At 32.5% G+C, this 15,260-nt stretch overlaps 1 protein-coding gene across 2 annotated transcripts in view; it reads right to left on the bottom strand.

Moving 5' to 3' along the window:
• The window catches only part of ATRNL1 (attractin like 1), a 489,687-nt gene that overhangs the window by 255,610 nt on the left and 218,817 nt on the right, over positions 1 to 15,260 (bottom strand). The gene's annotated exons all lie outside the window — the stretch shown is intronic.

Below are 15,260 nucleotides of genomic sequence, written 5' to 3'. Positions count from 1 at the left end.
CTCTATACTAGCATTGATGATTTTACCTAGTTTGAGTTATGAAATGTCTGCAAGAATAACCAAACTCAGAGACCCTCTAGGACTCGTCATTTCAACCTTCGGCTACAAATATGCTCCTCTATCAGTATCAAAAATATCTCTTGTACTACCTATATATTGTTCTAAACTAAAAACTAGGCTTTTGTGTACCTGATGCATGGTTGTCAGAGCTAGATTTTTAAATTTAGGCTTAGATTTTTCAATCTGGGTTTCTAGGAGTTTTTTTTTTTTAATATTATTTTAAAAATTAATGAATTCTAAGTTTCTCTATACATTACATTACATTGTAAGTAATACAAAGGTAAAAATCGTTTGCAACTGATTTATTGTGGTTATCTGGTTTTTATGTAGAATCTGGGTTTATTTGAGCATCAGGCCTTAGTAGGAAACCCCACTGGTATCTCTTATGATAAAAATAATGTATAATTTAAAACTTTTTTATTGAGGGATGTTAACTTTTTTGTGGGTTTATAGGAATGGAAAAAATTTGATTTCTTTACAAAACCTTATTGGCAGTCCTGCCTTGGTACTAACCTATTGCGTGTAGTGTAGTACTAACCTATTGAGTGTGGTGAGGATCAGAACAATTCCACATAGCTTTTAATTCATTTAAATGGCATCCATGTCCCAATTCTATATGCTCTGTAAGAAAATAAGTCCCATCTGTATGTCTGAAAGATCTTCCGTATATCCAAAAGTTATATATCTATATATATGTTCTGAAGGAACAGAGTGACATTTTCAATATAATGCCCGATAACATGAAATACGTGATATGTAAGAAGTTACTGCATGATCCATTTGCCACGATTACAGAATATAATAGTCAGCAAGTCCACCATCTTCATTCCTTTCTTCTACCATACTGTTTTTCTTTCTCAGTGAGCAATTGAGAGACATTATGGCTGATTTCATAATTGAATAAAACACAATCCTATTCCACTGCTGAATGAATCCACAGGTTAATTATACTTATTAATTGTAATTTAGCCAACCTGTAAGCTTTGCTGTTTCCAGCTATATAAAAGAAATGCCTATATAGTACATATTCAATTAGTGGCATCAAGAAGGGATTTAATCTTTACAAAACTATATATATCAAATATTTATTAACTAACGAAGAAAGTTCTACCTCTATTGGTGCATGTTTTTGTATTTGCAATTAACCAAAGTATCCAATAATTAATTCTGATCAATTTCTGTACCTCAGTAAAGTTTTTTCCCCAAGAGTAAAAGAGGACAGAGGAAATTTTATTATCTCTCTGAAATAATCCAGTCATTTCCTGAATTCATTATCAATGGAGCAGCTTTCATGTGAATTTCTATCTTTGAATTCCTATTTAATAAAGACCTCCTTGTTGGAAAATGAATGGCTCTTTGTCTTGATTCTTACATTATATTGGTTAGTGTATAGCATACCCAGTAGTAGCCTAATAGGAACATCATATAAAATATGTCATAAAAATGGCTAAATTTTTCTGAAATAAGATACCATGTTGCTATATCACTGTAGTAACAACTGAAAAATAGCACAAAATACACAAAGGTTGCACCCAGATCTTCGTTATATACGAATTTGTCATGAGTCACAATGACCCACACTATTATGAACTCTCATGAAGCTGTCGTGCTTGGAAGAGAATGATAAATCAAGGGTGACAGTCAAAGTCATTGAGTTCATGCAGCCAGATTCTCTTAAATCCCAAACTTGCTTATAGAGATTTCAGTCCAGAATTTCTGACATAATCTCAATGGAAACAATTCAATATCAGAATTAAAAATAAATAAATTGCACATAAAACATTTCAAGAAAACGTTCTGTGGGAATAATGATCTACTTAAGAATTTGTATTGCTTCCAAATAGCAATGCATTGTGACCAAGACTAATATGTGCCAGTGGATTGCAACTGATGTTTCTCTTAGACCATGTTGGATTAGACACAAAAGGCAATCAAATCCATATCCAAATCCAACAGGGAACTGAATAATACAAGTTGAAAAAAATATATAATGAAGCTAAAAAGAGAACATACTGCATCCATAAGAAAGAAATGGATACCACAATAACTACAAAACGACTCCAATGTTATAAGCTTGTTCAATAGAAAGAACAAAAGTGTAATTCACAGGCCTGAATAAGTCAGCTAAATTTGTAAGGTTATGTGTTTATGTAAAATTAGTCTCTCCATCTATGTCACAAAGCAGCACTTAGACCCTTTAATTTTTTATGGCCTATGGCAGTAAGTGATTATAATCATTTAAAAATCAGACTCTTTACCATTTAGACTGGTTTTTGAAGCACTTCCATAGCCAATACCTCTCCAATTTAACAATGGTGAATATGAAACTCTTTTCATTTCACTTGAAATATGCAAATGAAATGCACTTTCATTCGCATATTTCATATTCTGAAACAGATTTCAAGGCTAAAACTTCCTGATTCATCTCAATACAACCAATGTATCAATTCTAATTCCCTCTCACTTTTATCTACAATAGACATATACTGACAATGCTTGGTAGCATATTCATTCAGTCAATAACCACACTTCCTTGACTCCCCTTATTTAGTTTTTCAGCCCTGCCTAACACTGGGCATCAAAGAAACTGTTAGATGAGGTTTTTCTGTGATACATATTAAATAAAATAAACAAAAACACAGCATATCAAAAGAATTTAAAATATCAATCGCTTATTTTTTTTTAACTGTTCCAGCTCAGTTGTTGTGCTTTCATAAGTGCTTTGGCATAAGAGATTTCAAGACAGGAAATATTGAAAAGAAAAAGCCAGTAAGCAAAAATATCCTAAACATACAAAAAAGCTTAAAATAGCTACTGAAAAGCATAAATGTATTAAATAGGTCACATTGCAGTCACTATTCAAAAGTATAAAATAAACAGCGCAACCATAAAGATTTAAAATATCTCTGAATGTGAACATTAAGTTTAGATTGCTATTAAGCAGCTTTGGACTTAGTCACCACTATATATTCCTTTTTATCTATTACCCATTAGATAAAATAGCTACAGCGAATCCACAATGGACTTAAATATTTTCAAGGTTAAAAAAGTACAGTGGAATATATAAACAATTATTTACAAAAATAAAGAGGAGTGGGAAAATCATCAATGTACTGTAGTTCAGAAGCTGCTCTAGATGGTGTAAGGAGTTCTCTTAAGGATAATTTACCATCTTGCATTGCAATCATTTTCTCCCTTTGCAGATTCTGGGTACCATATTTTCTTTGCTTTTTTGGACATGAATGTCCAAAAACATAATGGTAAGAGAGGTTGGAACCTAGAAGGCCTGACAATCCTGCCAAAGAGCATCCATGACTAGTCCTGTAGGAAATGATGACAGTGCAGCAACAGTAAAGTCTTTCTATTATTACTCCAATGGTTTCATTTATTGAGTTCCCCAAAGGTAGCATCTGGTTGTTTTGCCTCTCTAGTAATGTTACTGATTTTTTGCCATCCATAAATGCATACATACTACCCACTATACTATTCCTGTTTGTGGATAGCAACAAACTCTGCTGTGGCAACCATCTTGTACAATATCCCTTCCCCCCCCCCCAACTAAGGCTAATTGCAACTCTGTTGGAATTTTTAGAAGTGCCTCAAACCCTGGCTGGGTCATCAGGCTGGGACCCCCAGGGCATACTGAAGTGACTCCATTGTTGTTAACATCTACTGTTTTCTCTCTATCTCTCTCTCTTTTTTTAATAATAATTGTTTATATGTTAATTGTTTTATAATTTTATTGTACATTGCCAATGTTGTTTTTGCATGAGATGGCAGGCTTTTAAACTTGTTAAACTTGATGAATGAATGAATGAATGAATGAATGAATGAATGAATGAATGAAGCAAAACTCAAAAAAGGAATAAATAATAAGCAAGTAAATTAATGGCATGATGTAAGAGAAAGAAAAGAAATTGAGCTTTTCTATTCTCTGCAATATTCCTGCAATCTATCCTTATTTTTACGTCCACATACTAATTCATGCATTGCTTTTGAGTCTTAAACCCTAACTCCTCTTTTTAAAAATTTCACTAATCCAGTCAAGTCCTAATTTTCTTTCCCTTCCCTTTTTTTCTTGACTCAGTCATTTTATTCTAAATTTTCTCTGTGACTTGATTCCCAATCATTCTTTCTATATGTCCAAACCAGGGCTGAAATTCAGCTGGTTCTATACGGCTCGGGCGAACTGGTAGCATGGCTGCAGGAGGCTCCACCCACCCATGCGGACTTCATGATGTCATTTTTTGTGACAATTTTAAGCTTCTGTGTATGTGCAGAAGACTTTGCGTATATGTGGACAATGGCACATGCACATTTGCGAACCAGTAGGGAAGGTAAGTGAATTTCACCCTTGGTCCAAACCACTTCCAAATAGTGTTTTTATACTGATCACTCATTCTCTATTCAATCTTCACTGACTCATCACTAGAGAAGCACAGAATTTGGGAACAGAAAGTTGGGAATGGAAGGGAGAGATGCTTCAGAATGCATGTTGTACTATACATCCAAGAAGCTGCATATTTTCCTGGGTCATTATGGTCATCGCTGTAAGAGTCAGTTTTCACATAGTCAATGATTTTCACACAGTCAGAAATTTTTACAGAGCTTTGATTCTGTGCTTTTTATAACCATATTTATTATTTTGACCACTCCCAATAGGAGAACATTCCTGCACATGAATATTTGTCAAGAGATTTTGAGTTGATAGTTAAATTTTTCAAATTACATTTGAGAATGAAGTGCAGAGGAAATAAGGGCTGGAGATTCCAGTTCCACAAAAATTGACAGATGTGTTGTCAAGAAGGTATAGAGGATAAACATGAGAAAACAGCAAGATAATCTTCAAAGTGTCTAAACAAAGATTTTATGTCATCCAGTTTCTTTTAGATATATGGGTTCTTCTTCAAACTGTTCACTAAACTTATAACTAAGTGATCCATTATTTTTCTCTCTCAGTTTAAGATGTATCCATGAATTGCACTATAAATCTGAAAGTAGTCATTTTATATAAGGGTTCATTAAAAGAGAAATACACAATCTTTATGTTGAACACATAAGAAGCCAGTGCATGAACTCTCATCATATATTTTATAGCTTTAAAGAAACTTGGAAACTCAGGCAAATGTGAAATTTATTTAGAAATGAATGTAAACATGCTGATAAATAAATCTATATTGAGATGTCATTTTGTTCAAATAAAACAACAACTATTTTATATAAGAAATCCTCAGACAAGAACCTTCGTTAAGATATAACAGTTTCATACCATATAAACAAACCTATGACGTGTATATTTTAAACAATTTAAAGGGTTAAATACAATTGTTTTTCAAAAGCTTGTTTTCAACAACAAAGGTTGTAAAATTACTTTTAATTAGGTTGCAATTATTAATTGATTGGTGCTAACTTTAGAAATGCAAAAAAAAAAAGAAACACATGTATGCAATACATAATTGTTTATATTAATATATATACATAAGTATAAGAAATTATGTGTGTCTGTGTGTGTTAGTGTGTGTGTGTGTGTGTGTGTGTGTGTGTGTGTGTGTGTGTGTGTGTATACAGTGCAGTGCTAAAATATATACCAGACCAAAATATTCCATTATACACAAAATAACCCTGTCATTTGGGAAGACAACCAACCTTAAAAGATATATACTAGCTAGTGGTTTTTTTGTGGGTACAACAAGCTCTTAATATCAAGATAATATATGATAATATCCCATAGACTCCTTCATCCACCATATAATTTTTCATGTGTCTATTGAAAACTATAATAGCAACATGAAATGTTCAATCAGTCAGGTGAATGGGAGAAAGTAAAATATATTTGACTACATGAAATATCATGAATATTATGCATAATATAATGTTATATAGTTTGTAAAACACTCAGAGTCAGCTATGTTTGGAATAGTATGTCAACTTAATAAATGTTAAAATAATAAAAAGTTTGGGAAAGTGGGGAGATGATTATTCACTGAAATCTATTTTCCTGCTTTAATGTATGATGAACAGTGAAAATTGAACTTATCCCAAATCAGATGTTCAAAGGACAAACAGAAAAAATGTTAAAATGCAATTCCAAAGAATATATTAAAAGACACACTGTGTGTAAAACTGACAACTGTTCCACTTAGAAAAGTGCAAGTCAAGAAACCACACAACTTAATTAAACAACCTATTTGGAAAATTTCATAACCTATTTCTATGCTTCATAATGAGACTACAATAGAATTAGACATTTTTATTCAAGTTTTCTTTTTCTGCCCATTTGATCTTTTTGACAATGAATCTTGTATCTCCTTATATGTTTAAAATAATGTCCTTGATAATTCTGGGCAACTGCAAAATTTAGAAGATTGAGCATGGTATTTCTGCTTTTGCATATGTTTTACCAGCATTTTAAAATGGAAGACATGGAAGACATAACTGATAATTTTTATGACAAACAGACTTCAAGGAAAAATGCAAATTCATAGGGGGAAAATGAAATGGTTATGCTTTACATAAATTATCACATATCTCAATCAATAGATGAATAGTTTTACTTGATTACCATGCATATACTTTGATCATCTATTGAGAGTTTTATAATTTGGCAAGCAAAACTAAACTTATTGCTAAAAGGATTCAATGGATAGTCACTGTGCCTCCCTGACTAATAACCATCCCTTGAAGTACACAACAAACAAAACAAATTCTCTTTTTATGGTAGCATTAATTAAAACACTGAAATAGGAAATCAAAATGAAACTGGGGTGAACTTTATGAGAGCTTATGCAAAACCCTGAAGGCTTTCTTCCTTCCAAAATAATCATGGGAACAATGTTGCCACTGGCATGAAGTGAAGGAAGAGTTTAATATCAGCAAGTTGTTTTCACTGCCAGCTCATTCAAAATCACTTAAAATCTGGCTCTGGCAATATTGCTATTGGTGGAGGAGGGGGGAGAGATTTAGTAGATAGCACAGTTATTTTAACTGTAAATAGTTGTTTCATGAAGAAGTTATCCATTTCCCTTTTATTCTTATAAAAACTGAACAATAGTGCCTTAATTCAGGTGTAAACAAAGTTGAAAAGAAACCTCAAGTTATTTAGAGAAAGGAAAGTTCCTTTGAATAATGGAATAAGCATGTATATCAAGTCTGAAAAAGAACAACATCCCAGATAATAATCACCATTTAAGCCAGACAGATGGCCAGGTGGCAATAAAATGCTTTGTTAACTTTTTACTAAGGGCATAAAATGGATTTTCTCTAATTTTATTCTCATCAAAAATAAAAGGAGGGCAAAAGGAATAAAGCACGCCCTTACAACTTTTCATCAAACACAGGTCATGTACTGTATAAGATTGTTCCTCAAGCACATATTTTTCAATAATTAAAAAAAGCTATGCAGGGTGGTATGAGAGTATTTTTGTATGTATCTGCTTGAAATTCACATTAATCCATTATATTTGTTTTCCTTGTTTTACACATATATTACAGAATGTGTCTATTGCTTTGCCATTAGGTCACTATTGGCTAGTAGCATACTTTTTAAATTAAAAACATTAATAAAAGCATAGCTGCAATGATTGTACAATTAATGCTGTGTAAACAACAATACCAAGATCTGGGATCATACTTTTATGTTTTTCCACCTTTATTATAAAGCTCTAACTAAATCTAGAAAATTATTTCAGAGAAAGTTCAAATATGTAGACAAATTGCAATGTTTCATGTCATCTAAGCTTTAGCTGTTGACATTTTAGGCATCTTTTAACCATTAAGCTAGAAGCTAGCCGAATAGATCAGTCTGAGGAATAGGAAGAGGTTGTTCAAGAATCACTGTTTTGAAGAACAGTTTTGGTTGAAATGTGATTGCTTTGGAGGAGAAGGTGCAAGAAGCAAGAGTCTATGGTGGAATCTCCAGTTAAAATGGTGGGAAGAGTGAAATAGACTGGTGAATTTGGGAGGTTTTGCAGTAAAGGAAGTGATGGAGGCCACACCCACCCAGATCCTGCCCCCAGGAATTCCTGAGGCCATTTCCAAGAGAATGTAGTCAGTCAAGACAAGATTCTTGTAAATAGACATGCAACAAAAAAGAAGCAATTCTGTTCATCTCGCAGTGTTGTTCTGGTTCCTTGTGCCTTACAGAATCTAAAATTATTTGGAAGAGAACAAGCTGGAATAGAGAAGATTAAAAGTATAACATTAATATAATTCAGTATAATTATATTAATAAGTTATACCAGGGGTGTCAAACTCACATCATCATGGCAGCATCATGTGACATATCGGGACTTTTTTTTCCTTCGCTACATCGGGCATAGGCGTGGCTAGCACATGATGCATCCAGCCCGTGGGCCGGGAGTTTGACAGCCCTGAGTTATACTATTCATCTTCTCTATTCCCACAGCAAAACTCTTTCCTTCTTTTGCCATCCAATGACACTTTATACTGTCATGGTTGATTTTTTTTTTACACGTACTGCTTCAAATTTCAAATTGAAAAAAATTATGTTATGAGCTGCTTCATGTTAGAAGGCAAGCCAGTTTTGCATTGGTGACAATTTCCACCTCTCAGATCCCAGGTTCTTCCCCTTCCTTGCAACTGACAAGCCACCATCAGTTATCTCATGCTTGGCTATGGTGGTAGTATATTGATCAGTATTGGTCACTTTTATTACCTTAACATGACAAGGAAGGGATAACAATGGGGAGACTGGAAGAAGCAGAATATAGATTTTGACACATTTCCCTTGGCTATCCATGGAACCTCTGGTTGACTATAGTGATAACAACAGGCTGTTGCAAGCTAAGATATGAAGGTTGGGAAGAGATTAAAAGTGGAAACAGCAAGACTGAAGAAATACAATGAAAGACTTCAACATTTTATAAATATTACTTTGTACACTGGAGTGCTTCATGCCTGGGGAATTAGTGATGAACATCTAGCAATCTGCCCAATAAATAGCTTTTCTAAATTGTTTGGCTACCTATTTCTTTCTGTTCATATAATTGTATAATTTTGTTCCTTATTTAAATTAAAATTGTAAGATAAATAGTGCTTCTTCTGGGAGGGGTATTGATATTAAAACAACTTAGGGAATGTAGGAAGGTAAAATCAGAAATTATTCATAATTAATTACCAGTCTATACCAACAAGTTTCAAAAAAGTATTAGAAGCAGCCTTTCCTAAATAGAAATTGCCTGGGTATAATATTTGAGAAGAATCTCTAATATGTAAACATACTGTTAAATAATATAACAGTATATTAAACGCATCAGTGCTTTACTTCTATTTCACCTTTAATTAAGCCTCTTCAAAGAAAAGCATCCTAAAACATGTTAGAATAAGAAGTCAATATTTCTTTATCTAATAGGACTTTTAAATGTCCTGAAATCTTGATCTAGAAGAAAGTATTTTACATGAATGTTCAGGTCAACAGTCTGAAAAATTCTTCAATAGAAAATATTAAGTTCCAATCCTTTAGATACAAGTATCACTTCATAATTATACTTTAAGTACTGACACATATGCAAAAAAAAAAAAAAGCAAAAAAAAATGCAAAAAAAAAAAGCAAGGATTGCATTTTTCTTGATCAATATTATTATTTTGCTCAATAGATTCATGGAATGTCATATTCTAAAAAATAGCTTTCTCTGAACAGCATGGAGATTAAACAAAGGAAAAATTATTATTGTGGTTCTGACTGGAAAAGTATCAATTATGTAACTAAAGTTGTCATTATCTTTTTATAATAAATCTCAGTTAACTATTTTCAAAACTCATATTTTTATGAGTCTCATATTTTTTTCCCAGCATGTTATTTGAGAAGACAAATTTCAGTTGGGTTCTGGCAACTAAACTGTGGTTTTATGGTTATTATTATCTATTATTGTTATAAAATAAGAAAATTATATTCCTGACAATATGCAAAATCAAAGATTTTTAAAAAACATATTTACTGCTTTCTTTCACAGAAGAATTTTGAATCAACATTCTTAAGAAATAAATAGAAAGCACTATATTTTTTAAATTTGTCAACTAGATATATCAGTAGATCTGTAAGTTGTATGAAGTTGTAAGTTGTACCAATTACCATTAGTCTCACATAGTTACAGTCATATTATCTTGCCAGAAACATACATTAAATATGCAGGTCACAGACTCCATATAACAATACACTGCTGCCAGCTACGATTACGGCTACCCGCATTTATAGATGCTATTTTCTGGTTATCATAATACCAGCCATTCAAAATCAAAGGCACCTTCAGTTGATCTTTAACAAAACCCCATCTTAGAAAAATAACTCTAATTGCAGGAGAGGAGCATATTAAATATGTTCAGCAATGTAGTCGAAATAATAAAACAGAAAGCTGTCCAATAATATCAAAGGAAAAAACAACTATCAGGAACCATCATCTAAAAACTCTCAATTTCTCATTTTTTAATTTTCTCTAAAAGGTCAGATGTTAAATGTCCACTAAAAAAACTTTATTGCATCCAGTTGCCCATGGAAAGGGATATAAAGGTATAGTATCCATCTATGTTAATTGGTTTGGCTGCTAGCTTTAACTCAGCACTCAGTCAACATGCCTTAAATGGTGCATGACCACATGGTTTGCCCACTTTTGAAATTTAAAAAAAATCATCCTCTTCTATGCTTGCCAACATACTACTCCATCAAGTAGCAAACTAGTTTTATCAAATGGATGATGTCTAATTAATCAAGGTTCTAAAAATGCAAGCAGACTGTAAAGGATTTTTTTTTTAATTTCCTTGAAAACGTAAAATGGCAATCAGGAAATAAAATGTAACAGTGATGTTCATTGGAGTATAATACTTGTTCAATTTTCAGTACCAAACAGTGAAACATCTCAAATAATAATTAAAATAATTAAAATTGCAATACTGTATCTTAAAATCAGTATCAATTATTTTGCAGCAAATGGCCTGGCCTGGCCTAACTCCCATCTTTTAAATTTTTAAATTTTTTAATTCATGATTTTACAAATTGGGTGTTTTAATCTGTGTTTCGGCCGAAATATTTAATAATTTTAAGGGATTTTTTAATATTTGTATTATCTGTATTTTATCTTGGCTGTTCACCGCCCTGAGTCCTTCGGGAGTAGGGCGGTATAGAAATTTGATTAATAAATAAATAAATAATAAATAATAAATAAATATCTATAAAGTCATAGCATTAATGTAAAATAGAAGGTGCCAATATTTATTTGGAAAATAAATTAATACATACAACAAAGTTTGACCCTAAGAAATTACTTTATCCTTTCTTTCCCATCTAGCCTTTTTTGTTTAATGTTTAATGTTGTCACTGATATTGTGTTATAATTCTTTACTGAAATGAACGATTTCTGCAATAAATTATTTTTAAATTGTGTATATGATTTAAAATTATGATATGTAAATTTATTAATAATAGTGAGTAGATCTTAGTGTTTGTACTGTTGAGGAACAAAACTCTACTATTCACAATTTCCAGTAATTAAAAATGATCTATTATTTCCTGTATATAAGTATGCTTGATATATCAAAACTCAAGCAGAAAGCAAAAAAGCAACCAAAAAGACCCTACCTCAACTTTTTACTTTTGCAATCTATCAATTTTATCATTATGAAAAATGTGAATCTTGTGTCTCTGCAATATTGAATGAATGAGAAGTGAACACTAACATTTTATTACATAACAACACATACAATTTTCTATTTTCTGATAGCAAACACTAGGTTTCTGGATATCTGCCTGCTTATTGCATGCAATAAAGGGCATGCAATAAAATGAAGAGTTTGGATCTGAAAATTCCCTGAATCGGCCTCAGGGGGAATTTTTTTTTTTATGAAGCAATTAGACTATCTGCTGTAGAACTTGTCTTTAAACTAAAATTAATCATTTATTAACCTGTTTCCTATTATATAACACATTTCTGATATATATATGTCTAGGCAGCCCAGCTATATTATCCTTGCTTTTAACAGTATGGATCTCCACATGTATATGAAGCACATTTTTACATGTTAGACTTAATATGCCTGCTGGATTTGACCCGAATGTTTTCAATAAGGAACATTGTTTTTCAAATGGATAGAGTATATCCATCAATTAATATTCTGCACTCATTTTTGTCCCATTTTTCTCATTTAATAATGTCTTAATTAATTTTATTATAAATTAGTACAAGTATGTCTTGATGTTTTTATACTGTACTGGTGTAGAACTGATGAAGGACTAAACAAACTCCATGGATTATTATTTTCTCCACAACTATTGCTTAGCCTTTTACATACAATAAATAGCAATGTTGCATTACTCTTTTTATCTAATATAGCTGTACACTATTTAGGATTAATTAAAATTTCAATTGAGTTTATTATCATATCAGAACTATATAAATTTTAAGCAAAACAATAAAGTCAGATTAATTGATTTTAGGGATTTTATGTGTAACTTTTAACTCAGAGTTTTTGTTTTATTTTTCTGTTTTATTGTTGTGACCAGCCCTGAGTCATCTCAGAGAAAGGGCGGCATATAAGTCTAAACAAATAAATAAATAAAAATTATTTTTATTTGAATGATTTGTATGGCCAGCCATGTTAAAACTCTGGGAGGCTCAGAAGTTCCTTGGTAGTACAAGTGGTAGTATTAAACTGAATAGCCAGTTATTTTTGAGTCCTTTTCCAAAGGAAGTACCATTAAATAGAAATGTTTATGTGTGTATGTTCTTGCTAAATATACCGACAGATAGTAAACACATATAGCAACCAAAGGTACATCTTGAAGTCTTGTACTACTACAAGAGTAGTAGTTTCATAACTCGGGTGTACATAATCTGTCCAAAAATTGAGATGAAGGTTGTTCATAAAGTTATAATTGGTTTGCTTTAAGGTTAACATATGAGTACTAGGTATCATAAGAAAACCATATTGTCTTATCCAGATCTTCCACTTGAATCTTTAAGAAGGCTGAATCCCTGAATTAGTAAGCTTTTAAAACATCACGTTTTCTAGTGTAATATTTGTTCAAAGTTTATTAAGCATTGCTAGACCTTGATTGTACATCAATATATCATTTGTGAATCAATTTTCTTGAGTTTAAATATTTTCTTCAAGAGTCCAAAATACTATTAATTTCTCTCTATTAAGAATATTATAAATAGACCTAATTAAAGTAATTAAGATAATGGATAAATTACATTATCACTATTATCCTTCTACACTAATTACACATTACTGGAAAAATTACAAAAAGGGTATAGAATATATTAATTTAAAGACATGTCTCTTCAGAGGCATAAAAATAGATAAATCATAAAGTAAAACATTTTTGTAGTCTCTTATAATTAATTATTAGCACAATTTTATTCTGCTTATATGTAACTGGTGCTAAAGGCTGTTAAAAGTATCTATCAACACTTAAAGTGTTTTCCTACGGCACCCTGTTGAAGAAATAAATCAGGGGTGAAATCCAGCAGGTACTGACAGGTTCTGGAGAACCGGTAGCAGAAATTTTGAATCGTTCAGAGAACCGGCAAATGCCACCTCTGGCTGGTCCCAGAGTGGGGTGGGAATGGAGATTTTACAATATCCTTGCCCCAGGAGTGGGGAAGGAATGGAGATTTTGCAGTATCCTTCCACTGCCATACCCACAAAGCCACACCCACCAAGCTACACCATGCCCACCAAGCCATTCCCACAGAACCGGTAGTAAAAAAAAATTGGATTTCACCACTGAAATAAATATTATTGTATCTTCTTGACATGAGTCTATTACCCATCTCTGCAAAAAGTACAATCTATTCCTTGTGAGAACTGACATTCTTTTCTTAGCCTACCTTCTTTCTAAAAGTTCTCAAAAAAAGAAATACAGGTAGTCTTCAATTTGCGACAGGTTGACCTCAATCCAAATTTCCAAACATCAGGCCCCGTTCATGGTCACATAACCAAACTCTGAGTGCCCAGCGACATGGTGGCACTGTGGCCATTTTCAGCATCCCACATTAATAATTCACATTTTATAGCAGTTTTGATGGCAAACTGCTGGTTCGTTTTATGACCACCATAGTCACATCATGACCACTACAAACAAGTCATAAACAAATCATAAACTGACCTGTTTTATAACCATCAGGACATACAACTGTAATGGAGAGGCTCCATTATGGCCATATGTTGATGACTACCTGTAGCTGTCTATGTAGAAAAAAAAGTTGTGTATTTAGGAATCAACTTCACAATGAAAAATTAGAATCGTAAAGATCTAGAATGGAAAAACTGACATAATGAAGAATGTCAGATAAATAAAAATTTAGAAAAATTAAAAATGTGATTATTATTATAAAAAGATATGTATATAACTTGAATATCAGAATAAGCCAGCTGTATGATGGGATGAGCTCCCATCATTTGTTCCAGCTCCTACCCACCTATCAGTTTGAATGCAGGCAATCTGAAGAAGATAAATAGGTACCACTTTAATAGGCACATTGAGACATGGAAGGAGGTCCAACCGGACATCCCTGGATACAGTGATGTCACCGGCTAGTCCATTGAAACTGTGTTATGTGATTACCTTTATTACCTGGTTTATCCCACCTTGGTGGGTGTTGGAAGGAATTATATATTTCCTGCATGATTTTGAATCTGATGGAGTATCTAAAGTGTATGATGACTTAATAATCTGTATCAAGTTTTCTATTTTCATGAAATGTTGATAAGGGCAGGGATAAATTCAAAGGGAGACAGAGGTGAGTCCATTGAATCCAGTTTCATTCTACTTATATGAAAATAGTATATACAAAAATCTACAGATACACAAAAGCTTAAATCTTAAACCAAGGGTGGGTTCTACTTACCTTTGCTACTGGTTTGCAATGGGCCTGCGCATGCACAGAAGCTTCCTGATGATGTCGGGGTCGGTGGGAGGAGCCGCCCGCCAGTTTTACTACTGGTTCTATAGAACCGGTCCGAACCGGGGGCAACCCACCACTATCTTAAACTGTTATTTTAACAAGGGAAATTCATAATCCACCACCATATATTTAATATAGTAATAAATTATACATTTGAAATAAATAGACTAAAAGTAAAAAATAAGTGGTTCTATATCCTTAAAGTGTATACATTTTTTTAAAAAAGCATTTCAAATTAGCAGATATTTATCATCTTGAGAAATGGCCAGTTAGGCACAA

Source organism: Pantherophis guttatus, chromosome 6 (genome assembly GCF_059756535.1).
Source record: "Pantherophis guttatus breed Tessera chromosome 6, ASM5975653v1, whole genome shotgun sequence".
Taxonomy (NCBI): domain Eukaryota; kingdom Metazoa; phylum Chordata; class Lepidosauria; order Squamata; family Colubridae; genus Pantherophis; species Pantherophis guttatus.
The sequence above is the reverse complement of the archived record's forward strand: the minus strand, read 5'-3'. Positions and strand labels throughout refer to the sequence as shown.